The following is a 16,030-nucleotide window of genomic DNA, read 5'->3' as shown; positions in this document are numbered from 1 at the left end:
TTCATCAATAAATGATTCCTTATAACAACTTAAAAAAAAAGAAGCAGGTGTGTGAAGCTAGACTTTTGAGTTTTTCTCTTCTTAGGGACTAGGAAAAGCCTAGTCATTTTAGTGCTGAGGAGTGTGTTAAAACTGAAAGAAGACTGAGTCTAGGAAGCCAGCTGCCTTCGTTTTACAGATGGGGAAACTGAGGTCTGGAGAAGGGAAAGGTGTGCCCAGAAGCTCCAGCTCACTCTGAGCCCTAGTGCCAGTCCTGTGTGTCTTTTCCTCCCCTTCTTGTTTTAGGAAGTGGCACCTGGCTTTGGTTAACTTGTCTGATGGAAACAGCAGAGACCCAGATGCAGCAGATCCTGGGTCATGATTGGAAAGCCACGTTGGTATCTGGCTGCTGCCGGGCTTTGCCTTTTTCTGGAACTTGATTCCCCTTCCCTCTGTCTGCCCTATGACCCGCTCATCCCCTCTCAGACTAAGTCACCCACATCGGAGATTTGTAGCCACAGCTCCCCTGCAGCAGCAAGGGGTCCCAGACGGTACATTTCAATCCCACAGCTGTTTATTAGGTGCCAGGCCCTGAAGGAGGGGGATTTGATGGTAAATGGAACAGGCGTGGTTTCTGCCCTCACCATCAAATAGAAAGACAGATGCTAAGCAAATCATCACAATTGGGCTGGAGGCTGTGTGACCTTGAGCAAGTTATGTGACTCCTCTGAACCTTGGTTCTCCATCTGTAACGTGGAACGAATAACAGCTATTTAAATCCCAGAGCTGACATGAGGAAGAAATGAGATAGGGAATGATAGCAACCAGCACCTTAGTAGAAGTTTTAGAAAGTGGAGTTCTTCCCCCTAATTGAAGAAACACTGCACTTGAATTTCTAAGGCTCCTTGCATAGCTAGAGGAGAAGACGATGTTGGTGGACATAGAGATGATCGTACCAAGGAAGGTAAGTCAGACAGTTCAGTTCAGTTTAGTTCAGTCGCTCAGTCATGTCCGACTCTTTGCGACCCCATGGACTGCAGCACACCTGGCCTCCCTGTCCATCACCAACTCCCGGAGTTTACTCAAACTCATGTCCATTGAGTTGGTGATGCCACCCAACCATCTCACCCTCTGTCATCCTCTTCTCCTCCTGCCTTCAGTCTTTCCCAGCATGAGGGTCTTTTCCAATGAGTCAGTTCTTCGCATCAGGTGGCCAAAACGTTAGAGCTTCAGCTTCAGCATCAGCCCTTCCAATGAATATTCAAGACTGATTTCCTTTAGGATTGACTGGTTGGATCTCCTTGCAGTCCAAGGGACTCTCAAGAGTCTTCTCCAACACCACAGTTCAAAAGCATCAATTCTTCAGTGCTCAGCTTTCCTTATAGTCCAACTCTCACGTCCATACATGAGTACTGGAAAAACCATAGCTTTGACTAGATGGACCTTTGTCAGCAAGGTAATGTCAGACAGGAGAGTCAGACAGAGGAAAACAAATGTATGATATCACTTATTTGTGTAATCTACAAAAAATGATACAAATGAACTTATTTACAAAATATAAACAGACTCATGGACTTAGCAAACAATCTTATGGTTACCAAAGGGCAGGAAGGGATAAATTAAGAGTTTGGAATGAACAGATATATACTACTATATATGTATTAGATAACCAACAAGGACCTACTGCATAGCACAGGGAACTTGAAATATCTTGTAATAACCTATAATGGAAAAGAATCTGAAATATATATATAAAGGAGATCCAACCAGTCCATTCTAAAAGAAATCAGTCCTGGGTGTTCTTTGGAAGGAATGATACTAAAGCTCAAACTCCAATACTTTGGCCACCTCATGTGAAGAGTTGACTCTCTGGAAAAGACTCTGATGCTGGGAGGGATTGGGGGCAGGAGGAAAAGGGGACGACAGAGGATGAGGTGGCTGGATGGCATCAGCAACTTGATGGACATGAGTTTGAGTGAACTCTGGGAGATGGTGATGGACAGCCTGGCATGCTGCAATTCATGGGGTCGCAAAGAGTCGGACATGACTGAGTGACTGAACTGAACTGATATATGTAAACTGAATCACTTTGTAATAACCTGTAATGGAAAAGGATCTGAAAAAGAATGTATATGTATACGTTAGTATGAAACTAACATAACATTGTAAATCAACTATACTCCAGTAAAAAATTAAAATATAGAAAAGAAGAGAATGTTAAAAATAAATAGAAGAGCATGCACTGTGCCAGCCGGGCCAGTGTTTCCCCAGCTTGGTGATTCCATCAGTTCTGATTCCTTCCAACTCGGTGATTCCATCAGTCGAGAGGAGTTGAAAGCAAAGGTTATTGGCTCACAATGCACCACTGAGCCTCTGCATTCTCCAGATAATCTACTTTATGTATCTGGTAAAATGGCATCAAATCAGAAACACACTTCCCAGAGATGCTGGAAATGCATGGAAATGCATTTTTTAGAGCATTTATGACTGCAAAAACTTTGTGATTTGGTCACGTTTCCCGTGATTGATCCCGAGATCCAGAGAAGCACGGCTCTGCCATCACCTGGGGTCAGGGGTGGCCCTGCTCCACCAGCACAAGATAGGCATCTGTGGAGGCACTTTCTGAACCTCAGTTTCCTCATCTGTGAAAATGGGACCAATCCCATCTCTGGACCAACTGAGTTACTGCCATGTAATTGAAACCTGAAGGAAATTCTGTTTCACAGACATACCTGCAGTGCCTAGAACAGAGCGTAGAGCATAGGAGATGCTCATTAAAGGGTTATTGAATGGATGGTGCATAGGAACTTGACAAATACTTGTTGAAAAGTGAAAGTGTTAGTCACTCAGTCGTGTCCAACTCTTTGTGACCCCATGGACTGTAGCCCACCAGGCTCCTCTGTCCATGGGAATTCCCCAGGAAAGAATACTGAAGTGGGTTGCCATTTCCTCCAGGGGATCTTCCCAACCTAGAGATCGAACCCCTGTCTCCTGCATTACAGGCAGATTCTTAACCATCTGACCCACCAGGGAAGCCCAATATTTGTTGAAGACAGAAAGACAAACATCAAGCAATTCAATATAGGTATGAAAGTATATCTTTCCAGCCTTACAGCTTTCCTGGAATTCCTCCTTCCCCCTCCGTTCCTCTCTTCCTTCCTTCCTTCTTTCTGTCTTCCTCACTCTTTTGTAGCTGAGACCTTGAAATGCAGAGAGGTTAATTGTGTGTCCAGGTTCATAGATCTAATTAGAGTCTGCCTCTGATGTTTGGGCCTGGTTTTGTCTGGCCCCATGTGCCTTATACTTTCCACTGTGTCTGGAAGTTTCTTAGAAGCCTCTGAAAGTATCAATTAGGAATGCGCTCAATAGCAGCTTAGGCAATAAAGATGTGTATTTCTCTCCCAGCAGGAGCAGTGGGAGGTAGCTGTTCAGGGCTGGAGCAGCAACTGAACATTATAGCATAGAACCAGGGTCTTTCCATCCTCGGACAGTTTGCTGCTTTCTGGTCACAAAGGGCTGCTGCAGCTCCAGGCATCACGACCAAGTTCAAGGCAGGAAAGAAAGGAGGGGGAGGAGCATTCCTGAAGCAGTTTCTTTTTTTTATCAACAAAGGAAAAAGGTACCTAGAGATGGATACGTCAGCCGACTTCCCCTTCTGCCTTTGTTGGCTAGCTTGGTCACCTGGCCGACCATAGCTGGAGGGGAGCACCCAGAAAGTGACCACCCAGCAGAGGCTGCTGGGATGGCTGGGGCTGGTCCAGATCAGTTGTTGTCTCCTATGGGCTCACTGCTGCTCTGAACAAAGGCAGGGTTGGGAGAGTGAGGGGAGAGGAGGAGGCTGTTGGGGACTCCAGACCAAGTGACCTCCTGTCTGGTGAGTGAGGAACCTGAATGCAGGAAGCCCCTCAAAGACAGGCTCCAGGGATTATCACTGTACTGACTGATGCAATATGGCACAGGCAGGGCTTCTGGAAGGTGCCACATGCACGGGAGAGACAATTTACTGTGATCTGCTGGCACAGCAGTCCCTAACCACACAGGGAGACAGAATCCCCTTCCTTGATGTGCTTGCAATACTTCTGATTACATATCGGAGAGAAGATAAAGTAAATGCTACGAATGGTCCTTGACTGTATCCTGGATTTACAAGAAGAAACAAGCTCTGAAAGACATTATTGGGTTCACTGGGGGGGATTTGCATATGGATTATAAATTAGATAATTAGAATTGAATCAAACTTAAATTTCCTGAGTGTAATAATCACAATTGTGGTTATGCTCTTGTTTTAGGAGATACATGTTGAAGTAGTTAGAGGTAATGTCATTGATGTTCGCAAACAGCTCACCACAAAGTATATATGCATATATGCATCATACACTTACATATATACATACACACATATGCACAACTACATGTATATACACACACATATACAACTATGTGCATAAATATACATACAGATATATATATAAATATACATTATATATATAAACAGAGAGAAAGCAAATACAGCAAATGTGAATGTCTGGTAATCTACATGAAGGGCATATGGATGTTCATTCATGCAACGTTTTAATAGACTTGAAATTTTTCAAAATGAAACGTTAGGAAAATAATAAATTAAAATTTTTCGAAGAGGAAATTTCCAGAAAAATATTAACGGAATACACCATGTGTTAGCATGCATTACCCCAACATTCAAAATCTCTTCAGTGGTCTCCAAAGCCCCCATTTGGAGACCACCAATGTTGATTTAGAGGGTGTTTTTTCAGCATCAGTTATCCATAAGCTTCAATTCCCTCCTATGTAAAATGGGACGCTTTTTATATCATCCTGGGATGGCCAGTACTGGCCTTCAGAGAATATGGTGAGAATTGTATGAAATAAGGCTCACAAGTTCTTGGCACAGAAGCCAGGTGACAAAGAAGCCTCACTGTGATATGTGTCGCCAGTATCACAGTCGTGGCTGGTAGTAGGGCTGCTGAGAACTGCATGTAGCTGATTCAGGCAGGTGATATCACCAGGCTCGGGCTTCCTGGTTTGCCCTGCTCCAGCTTTTGTTTCTTCCCATGTCTCATAGCCTGGGAGAGGTCTCCTGGATGGGAGAGCTGGAGACTGTAGTCACAAAAAGACATCCCCACCCAACACACACACACACACACACACACACACAGACACCCTTTATCTCATTATGGTTATTCACGGAGAGAAATTTCTGGCATCTCTGGGCCCAGAGATCTTTGATGAGCAGAGTCCAGGGCTGGGAGAGGCAGCCAAGCCTCCGTACTTCGGGATGGGGCTAATTCCATTTTCCGCTCCTTGCATCCATCAGAGGCCATGGAGCGCTCCCTGCCCACCGCCCCCCCCCACCGCCCCTCCCCCCCCCCTTCCCCCCACCCCACAGTGTTCAGAGCCTGGCCATGTGGAGAGGCTGAGCATCCCAGAGCAATTCTTCCCGGCCATCACCATCACCATCACCATCCGGGCTGCCAGTCCCCTCCTCCAGGCTCTGCCATGGGCCATGCTAATCCCATTACCCACAAATGAAGATGTAATCACAGCTCTTTCAGAGGGCTTCCAAAGCTGATCCCTCTTTGGAAAGAGAAAAGAAAGTGCAATTGTCCGAGCCACTGACTTCTGAAGCTCCCGCTGCGAGGAGGGGGACACAGAAGTTTTTTGGCCGGCAGCTGCTCTGCTAGGAAGGGGCGGAGGCAGTCTGAGTGTGGGGCAACAGAGCAGGGTAAGGGTGGACCGAGTGTGCCAGATTCCACACCGCTTACACTGCCTCCTCGACTGGACCTCCAAACTCTCTGCGTCTCATTTGTGCATCTTCCAAACAGTGCTAAAGAATCTCATTGGATCTGGTTGTTCAATAGCTGTGGGTGGAGGTGAAAGGTACCCAGATGTGAGGGTCCCACTGATGTTAGCAGTATGTTAAGTTAGTAGTGGTAAACTTTACTGAGTACTTACTGCTGCTGTTGTTCAGTCACTAAGTAGAGTCCCACTCTTTGCGAGCCCATGGACTGCAGCACGCCAGGCTCCTCTGTCCTCCACTATATCCTGGAGTTCACTCAAATTCATGTCCATTGAATTGGTGATGCTATCTAACCATCTCACCTTCTGTCGTCCCCTTCTCCTCCTGCCTTCCATCTTTCTCAGCATCAGGGTCTTTTCCAATGAGTCAGCTCTTCCCATCAGGTGACCAAAGTATTGGAGCTTCAGCTGCAGCATCAGTCCTTCCAATGAAGACTCGGGTTCATTTCCTTTAGGATTCATTGGGGTTGATCTTCTTGCAGTCCAAGGGGCTCTGAAGAGTCTTCTCCAGCACCACAATTCAAAAGCATCAATTCTTCTGTGCTCAGCCTTCTTTATGGACCAACTCTCACATCCTTACACACCTTCCGGAAAAACTGTAGCTTTGACTATAGGACCTTTGTCTGCAAAGTGATGTCTCTGCTTTTTAATACACCACATATCTAGGTTTGTCATAGCTTTCCTTCCAAGGAGCAAGTGTTTTTTAATCTCATGGCTGCAGTGACCGTCTGCAGCGATTTTGGAACCCAAGAAAATAAAGTCTGTCACTGCTTCCACATTTCCCCCTTCTATTTGCCGTGAAGTGTTGGGACCAAAGACTTAATAAGCGCTCAACCAGGGAAACTGGACGTGAGCGAGCACTTACTAGGTGCCACTTTTCTGATGCCATTGTCATTTTCATTTTAGAGACCAGGAAACTGAAGCATAGAGAGGTCAAGTAACTTGTTCAAAGTCGCAGAGCTGGACAGTGGTAGGCAAGCTCAACGGCCAGTTAAAACAGGAACACAAAGCTGCTTCTTGAACTATTGTTGCTTTTGAACAGAAGCAGTGGCGTGTGGCCAACAGCAAAGAATCCTATTTTTCCTCAGGAACAAGGTCATCCTGCCCTTTGGCCATGCCCTCCTAGGTCCTGAGGTTCAAGAACTGACCCATAAGTTGCAGTGAAAGATGCCTAGGCCTGGGTTCTTTGCGCGCCTCATTGCCCTGCGGGAACGGCGACAAGGCCGTCACTGAGTGTGTGTAGAGGGTGCTGTGCGCCAGGCACTCTTTCGTGCTTCACACACAATAAACAATCGGTAACACAATGGGGAATGTTTAACAACCAGCTCGCTTGGGAAAGCCCCTCATCTGTTAGCACTTGGCAGTTTCCATGGTGTAAGTGCTCCCACCTCCCACCATGGCCAACACAGCATGGAACTGGAGAGGCATGGGCAGAGCTGGTACTAAGAGGGGCTCCAGTGAGGGTGCAGAAGAACCCTCCTAGCTCCATTCGTGGGACTGTAAACTGGTACAGCCACTATGGAGAACAGTATGGATGTTCCTTAAAAAACTAGACAGAGCTATTGCATGACCATGCACTCCCACTCCAGAGCATCTATCCTGAGGAAACTATCATTTGAAAAGATCCATGCACTCCAATGTTCACAACAGCACTATTCATAGTAGCCAGGACGCGGAAGCAACCTAAATGTGCATTGGCAGATGAATGGACAGGGAAGATGTGGTGCATATACGCAGCGGAATACTACTGGCCGTGAAAAGAGTGAAATAATGTCATTTGCAGCAACAGGGGTGAACCTAAAGATTATCATACTAAGTGAAGTCAATCAGAAGAGAAAGACAAATACCATATGATATCACGGTATCTAAAGTGGAATAAGGAGTATGTGGACTCTCAAGTATGACAGAAATGAACTTACAAAACAGAAATAGACTCACAGCCACAGAAAACAAACTTATGGTTACCAACGAGGAAAGGAGATGGGGGAGGGATGAATCAGGAGTTCTGAACCAGCAGACACAAACTATGATGTAGATAGAAAAACAGCTAAGTCCTACTGTACAGCACAGGGAGCTGTAATCTGTATCCTGTGTGTGCGTGTGTGCTCAGTCACTTAGGTCATATCTGACACCCCATAGACTGTAGCCCTCCAGGCTACAGTGTCTGACACCCCATACAGTCACCCCATAGACTGTAGCCCTCCAGGCTCCTCTGTCCATGGGATTCTCCAGGTAAGAGTACTGGAGTGGGTTGCCATGCCCTCCTCCAGGGGATCTTCCCAACCCAGGGATCAAACTCACATCTCCTGCATTGCACGCAGATTCTTTATTTACTGAGCCACCTGGGAAGCCCTGTCCTGTAATAAACCATAAAGGAAAAGAATATGAAAAATAATATGTATATGTATAACTGAATCAATTTACTGTATACCAGAAACTAACACAGCATTGTAAATCAACTATACTTCAATTTCAAAAAGTGGCTTCAGCACATCAACTGTTAATAACTCACAGCATCTGATGCCCTGAGCCCAGGTCTCTGTTCTAACTCTTCTCGTCCCGATTTCCCAGGGCCAGATCCACATTCAGCCAGACAGCGAGGTTCTCAAGGGCCGGGAGCCTGAGGCAAAGCATTAGCAACAGGCACACACTAAGTGACAGCAAATATTTGGAGAGTTGAACCTAATGCTTTGATTTGAGTGGAATCAACTATTAAATACTTTGTCCAAGGTCACCCAAGTAACCAGCAGCAGAGGGCACAACTTGAAGCCATGACTCTTGGCTTTGGAATTCTATCTTCAAAAGTTTCAGTGTGAATTCTGAGGTTATTGCCACATCTGAGAAAGGAGATGGAAGGCTCTGATCATCCCTGGGAAGAAAGCAGAGGGGCTGTGTGTGTACACTTTGCATCATCGATGCACCAAGGTGAGGTTTGCAGAGCACTTCCTAGTTTTTAAGATTTTTTCACTTGCAGGATCTCAATGGTTCCTAAGTTCTGGTAGCGTTCCCTTTAGGGCAACCCAAAGGTTCACTGGTCATGAACCTTTGAGAATGTTAATACTTAGGCATATGTTTACTTATCTATTTTTGGCCACACTGCATGGCATATGGGATCTTAAATCCCCAACCAGGGATTGAACCTGTGCCCCCTGAAATGGAAGCATGGAATCTTAACCACTGAACTACCAGGGAAGTCCCTTTTAGGCATTTATTTTAATATGTACTCAGAAAATTTTCTAGCACATTATATTAGAAATAGGTCATTGAAATTGACAAACAGCAAATGAGTGGCTTCAACAGGAATAAAAGTTTACCTCTCCTTAGGTAAAAGTCAAGGGGCAAGATCAAGTCCCTACCTCCTCCTATCTCTGCTGCGCAGAATTTCCATTTTCAGAAAGGTCATCTCAAGGTCTAATCTAGTTGCTGCAGCTCCAGCCATCAGGCCTACATTCCAGACAGCAAGAAACAGAACAGAAAAGGAAAAAAAAAAAAAAAAACACAGACTCATTCTTCTCCTTTGACTCATACCTTTTGTTCCCATCATTTGATCAGGCCAGGTTATAAAATCACACTTAGCCGAAAGAGAGACCAGGACAGTAAGTTGTTATTCCAAGCAGCCTGGTGGCCACACAAAGAAATCAGGCTGCTTCTACAGGGAAGAAAGGGACAGTCATTTTGGTGTAAAAGACCTTGGTCTTTGCTATACACACACACCCCCAAACTGTGATTTCATTGATATTGTTGCTTAGTATGAGATTCAAGTTTTTGAAAGATAAGAATTGAAAGAAAATTGTTAAGTAAATGAAGTCCAGGTGGCATGCGGATGTGGTAACAGTCAGGAAGGTGGTCAGAAGTGGAGAAGTTGGCTCAGCCTGAAGAGCATCTTTCCTTGCTCCTCTGGGACCCAGAGGTTGGTGGTCAGTAGGGTGGCATCTCTGCCCTCCTCCTTCTGTGAAGGAAAGGTTGTGGCTCACGCTCACCACTTTTCACTGCTTTTCCCAGGACTTTGGCAGCCACCACTGACAGCTCCCCCAGCAGCTCCCCCATCTTGCTAGTCCATCCCCCACTAGAGGTTGCAAAGATGAGACACTCAGTGCCCCAGTATCCTGGCAGCTTGGGGTCCCCCTGGAGACCCAGGTCTGGCCAATGAGAGGTAAACAATAAAAGGTCAAAACAAGACAGGGAACTGCCCTGATGTTTGGGACTATTATTGATGTCAATATTGACTCTGGATCCCGGTGGATTTCAGGGCCACACACACTGCAAGGAACTGGTCACAGCTGCTCCAACAGCTTGAAATGGAACTCAACCAATAACTTGTACCTTGAATGGTGACGAGGAAAACAAGTGCCAAGGGTAATGCCTAGCACATAGTGGGCACCTAGCATATATTTCTTATCATAACAATTCCGCACATGTGCCTTTTTCCTGTGGTCATTCTTCTACTAAAAGTGTTTAAGACCTGGAAAGGCTCAAACCAGTGCCGGCACACAGCAAGCCTTCCGTTATTGTTCGTTACAGTTATTGTTATCATAGCCTTCTGGGGATCGTCATCGTTCATTCATTCAACGATCATCTAATTGCACACCCGTGTGTGCCAGGTGCCGTCTTGGCCCTGTAGAGTCAGTAGTGAAAGAGGTTGGACGGTTCAAGAGGGAGGGGGTATATATATTCATATAGCTGATTCACTTCACTGTACAGCAGAAACTAATACAACATCGTAAAACAAATAAAAAGGGTGAGTTTTTGTCCTACAGCCCAGGTTCTAAAGCATCCATCCCACATTTAATTAACAAGGATTGGGATATATGCCAGGCACCATGCAAGCATGAACTGGGGACACTGAGCTTAGCCTGGGGTGCCCTAGAGAGCAGTTGTCATGAGCTGGGACCTCAGGAACTAGCTGGAGTCAGCCTAGCTTGGAATAGGGAAGTCCACCCAGGACTGCTCAGTAAACCGTGCATGAAGACCAGTGGGCCAGCTTGTCAGGCCTCGGCTCCCAGGCCCAGAATTTGGGACAAGGCCAGATTGGCTCAGAGCGAGCCAGGCATTAGCAGATGCCTCTGCAATGAAGGCTGGGTACCACTCCCGGCCACCTCCCTGACCTCCCTGGGCATCCCCTTTGTGTAACAGCTGTCCCCCATGCCGAGCCCTTTGGGATCCAGTTTCTGTGGAGGTTGACTTGCAAAACCCAGTGTATTGTCCTGAAACAGCAGGCTCTGGGGAGGGCTCAATGCAGTCATGGCCGGCACGTCTCTGTATTCCACCCTGAAAAGAATTACGTTCCCTCAATAGATGGTGCCCATTATGTGCCAACGTCCAAGGCTTTTAATTGACTCAGGCTTAATTAATGATTTGGAGAACATTCACGGCTAGCCTGGGGCTCCAAGAGAAGGGGATGGGGGATGACTAATAACGTGAAGGATTTTATGGGCACGTTCCGTTCAACTGTTGCTAGGTCCAGGGTGGCGATGCCTTTGAAGTGTGACAACACAGGGTGGAATGGGAAAATATTTGATGAGGAAACCCAGATTTGTCCCCTGTCTTGCGTCTTCTTTCCTGCTACTCAAGTCGGAAGATGCAGCTTGAGTCACATCTACTACCCACTTTTTTGTTCCATTTGAAGAACACCCATTTCTTTCTTGGTCCTGAGCGTCCTTTGACAGAGATCCCTGATCGACCTGCCTTGTCCTTGGTGGTTTCAAGAGGCTTCAGTTTGCTTTTGTTCCCAGGGAATTCTGCAAGATTTTCGAGTGTCTTCTTCAGTTTCTAAGATAATTGAATGCAAGTTCTGTGAACATTTTATGGGGATTTCATTAGCATGCCATGAGAGTTAGTTAAAAGTTCCATGGAAGTTGAGGGAGTGTTTCTAGTAGAATTCCATGATATTTCTGTGAGAATTCATTAAGGATTGCACAGCAACTCTGGGAGGTTTTCGTGAAAATTCATTGAGAATTCCCCAGGTCTTCTATGACCATACTATGGGACTTGGGGAAGACTTCTGTGAGAAAGAGGAGCAAGCGACAGGAGAATTCTAGGGGCAGCCTCCCAAAAGTGTAGCAGGCCTTCCAGGAATGCTTAGGAAATAGTCCATGAAGATCTGCTACAAAAATTCCATACAAAAGTTTCTGGAATTCCATTGGAATTCTTCGAGAATGTTGTAAGAATTTTAAGAGCATTCATAATAGAATTTTCTGTAGGAGTTGCTATTGATTTAGCCTTGCTTTTCATTCGTGTCAGAACTTGAGCTTCTGGATCAGTGAGGCTACCAAGAAAAGTGGCCCCTAGTTTGTCTTTTTTTTTCTCTGTTTCACTAAAAAAATATTTTTCCCACTTAAAAAATACAAGAAACACCCTTGCTTTTGATACCTGCTGAGGGTCTGAAAGCAATAGGTAGATGACCGACTATGGAAAGATGAAACAAAAAAGTGGAAGAGTTGGGATCCTTGGAAGAGGGTAAAAAATCATCAAACCTCCTTCCTCTCCCTAAGAATGCTTGTTGTGAAGAATATTTGTTGCTCAGCCTATTCACACTGGTGTCACACTGGTCTGGTGTCAAGGACACTGGAGTAGGGGCCCAGCGACCTGGGTACTAGTTCCAGCCGTGCCATTGACTAACTGCTTAACCTTGGGCCGGTCTCTGGTCTGTTTCTCCTTTTGTGAAATAAGAAGCACCGGGCTAGGAAACCTCCAAGAATTCTTCCAACCTGGTCAGCCTGTGATTCTGCAACACAATGGTGGTGATGATGATGGTGGTGGTGGTGTTGATGGGGATGACGGTGACTATGGTGGTGGTGATGACAGCGGTGATGCTGGTCATGGGGATCATGGTGAGGATGATGATGATTGCTGAGATTATAATGATGGTGGTGATGACGGTGGTTGTGGTGATAATGATGGTGGTGATGGTGGTCCTAGTGGTAATAATGGTGGAGATGACGATGGCTGTTGAGATGATGACGATGGTGGTGATTTTGGTGGTGGTGGTGATGATAACAATAATCACCATCATCAAGCACTTATTATTACTGCTATGTTCTGGTATTGTGTTAAGTACTTTGCTTTCTCTTTTTTCAGTCCCTACATCAATCCTATGACATAAGAACTATATCTTTTTATGCCTTCTAGTTTATAGATAAGGATACTGAAGGTCCCAGAGATTTATCAAGATCACATGGCTAATAACCTGTAGAATCAGCTTCCAACAGATAACCCGCCCCACTTCCCAGACCTCTCTTAGGCACCACACAACGTTGTTCCTTCTACCACTTGCTGCCCTAATCTTTAGACGCTGAAGAAATTTCTCCAATGTCTGATAACAAAAGAAGCAAATAGGACTTGTCAGATCAAAGTCTCCCTGATGTTTTCAACCATCAGGAACTCCTTTTCCCACCCCTCCTCACTTCCTCATCCCTGTTCCATCACTTCAGTTTGACTTGCTTCTTTTGTTTGCTTATTCCTCCTCCAGAATCCCACCAACCACATTCCCCATGTGTTCCATCCTGCACACACTGCCTGGTGATTTTCTACAAGCCATATGTTCTTATCACAATGTTATTATGCTCAGAAGTCTCCAGCATCTCCCACTAAGGGCTAAGAGACTAAACCAAACTCTTGACAGCTCCTTAGTGTATCCTCCAGGACCTCCAAAATCTGGGTGCTTCTTGCCTAACCAGTCTCATCTCTTGCTATAGCTCCTTAACACCCCGGGCTAAATTCCACCTCTGTGACTTTACTAGGAATACCCTTCTGCCTAGAATGGCTTTCTCCTCTTCCTCCTCCCTGCCTCTTTCCACACTGGGGCTTCCCAGACTTCTCCAATGTGCATCCCAGAACTTTCACATGTTGTTCATTACAAAGTAGCATGTTCTCATGCAGGCAGCTTATCTTTTGAGTCCCTCTTCTCTTGTGAAATGGACACAGGATAAATCCCTAAAGGTGAAGACCACATCCTCACCCAGACCTGGCCCTGCAACTGACCAGCACATGACCTTGGGCAAGATACTTTACCTCTCCCAGATACTACCCTCACCTCATAAAAGATGAGAATGGAAACAATAAATCCTAGTTGGCAGAGGTAAAGAGCAATATGAAATGGGATAAAATGGAAAAATCTTCCTGATATACTTTGAAAGTTTTAAAGATGACTGGGTGTCAAGCACAAGTATGCTGCAGAGGTGTTTGGCAAGATGGGTCAATTCAGTCCCCCTACTCCATCCACATCCCCCAGCACACTGCGGAGGACCTATAGTATTCCCTTGTGGCTCAGCTGGTAAAGAATCCGCCTGCAAGGCGGAAGATCTGGGTTTGATCCCTAGGTTGGGAAGATGCCCTGGAGAAGGGAAAGGCTACCCACTCCAGTATCCTAGCCTGGAGAATTCTATGGACCGTATAGTCCATGGGGTCACAAAGAGTCAGACATGACTGAGAGACTTTCACTTTTCACTTATAGTATAATAGTCTGCATTTGGAGCTTGGCGTCATGGACACCTTAAATTCTTCTTATCTCCTTTAATGATCCTAATTCCTTTCAGGAAGCTGCTGCCATGATCCCTGTGCCACAGTGGAGGACACTGAGGCTTAGAGATAGCCCTCGAGGCTGTGCTGGTCCATCTGACTTACTCCTCGCTGTCTGGCTTGGCTGTCCCTCCACTGAGTGGCTGAATGGTCCTTGACCAAGCAGATCTCCTGGTTACCTGACCTGGGGTGTCTCTGTGCCCCAAAACGGACCACACCCTTTCCTTCAAGGAAAGCCTGCTGTCCAAACTCCCACAAGAAGTGGTTCCTAACCAGCAATGGGACAGACTGATCTACAGGCTGAGTCTACATCCCCCTTGCTCAAGAGGGGGTGTCTTAAAATGTCTATTGACCTTTACAGGAAGAGAGTAGGTTTGTAATAATCACTGGCTTCATCATGTCAAAGCCAAGGAGAAGGTCTGAGCTGAGAAGGACTTTAGTCCCTCTATTCTGAAGGAAACACGGGTTCAGAGAAGAGGAGTGATTTGCCCAAGCCCTTGGTAGAGCCAGAGGCGGATCTGTAGCCTCAGTGGCAGCTCACTACTTGATGTCATGTCTAACTTCTCTGAATCCTGTTTCTGCAAGACTTTGCCCTCTTCGTGGACTAATCTCATCAGCTTCTTTGTATTTTAATGGGTGATAACGTTGGGTCTTATTATACTTTCAGATAGCATCTGTCATTTTCATTTACAATATTCCCACCACGTTCCAGCCCTGCTCTTGTCATCATGAAAATTATAGTCAAAAGATGAAGGAGACAAAGTCTCTTCTCCTTAAGGAATTCAGTGAGACATAGACACCTGACAGGGGTCAAGTCAAATACGGACTTGTTTTTCTCTCACATGAGAATTCCTGAACGAGCAGGTCCAGGATCTGGGACTCAGGGTGCATGCCTCCTCCACTAGGGACTCCAACATGAGGGTTCTTGTCCTCATGGTAACAGGGAGTATTCTCCTCCACACTGACCCTCAGGGTGTCTTTCTGATCAGGAAAAAGGGATAAATGCAAGGGGCAAAAGTGTAAGACCTTTCCTGGGAAGTTTTCCCCATACCTTCCACTGGTCACTGCAAACTTCATGAGAGGCTGGGAAATTGTATGTGTATCTGAGTTAGTACACTGCTAAGTGAATGAAGTTGCTCAGTCGTGTCTGACTCTTTGTGACCCCACGGACTGTATGTAGCCTACCAGGCTCCTCCGTCCGTGGGATTTTCCAGCCAAGAATACTGGAATGAGTTGCCATTTCCTTCTCCAGGAGATCTTCCTGACCCAGGGATTGAACCTGGGTCTCCTGCATTGTAGGCAGACGCTTTACCATCTGAGCCACCAGGGAAGTCACACTGCTAAATGTACCCTAAAAGATTAGAGTGTTCTTGGAAAGAAAGAAGGAGAGTAGATAGTGACTAGATTACCTGCCATCTCTGTCACAACAAGGTCAAAAATTTCCTAAAATTGTATTGTATGGGAAGAGAGTCCATAACATTCCCTAAATTTTCAGGAGGATGCATTGGTTGGGGAATCTTTGACACAAATGGAGATTCAAGAGACAGCAATTCTAATAGCTGAACTTGGGTTCTTCATGCCCACCCTTAGTCAATTTATTGAGGGTTATCAGCATGGGGCTGTGGTGTGGAACATTAGGTAAGCCATACAAGCTTCCAAGGCAGGGGATCTGATTTACAGACCCAGCGCTTCCACAGTCCAGCTGTGTGACCTTGGGAAA

General features: G+C 45.8%; 1 non-coding gene across 1 annotated transcript; it reads right to left on the bottom strand.

The window, feature by feature from the left end:
• Positions 1 to 15,567: 15,567 nt before the first annotated feature.
• On the bottom strand, positions 15,568 to 15,640 carry TRNAC-ACA (transfer RNA cysteine (anticodon ACA)). The gene has a single exon. It is a non-coding gene; the product is annotated as a tRNA-Cys (tRNA).
• Positions 15,641 to 16,030: the final 390 nt, after the last annotated feature.

This window comes from Bos taurus, chromosome 6 (assembly GCF_002263795.3).
Source record: "Bos taurus isolate L1 Dominette 01449 registration number 42190680 breed Hereford chromosome 6, ARS-UCD2.0, whole genome shotgun sequence".
NCBI lineage: Eukaryota > Metazoa > Chordata > Mammalia > Artiodactyla > Bovidae > Bos > Bos taurus.
This window is presented reverse-complemented; position numbering and strand designations above follow the sequence as displayed.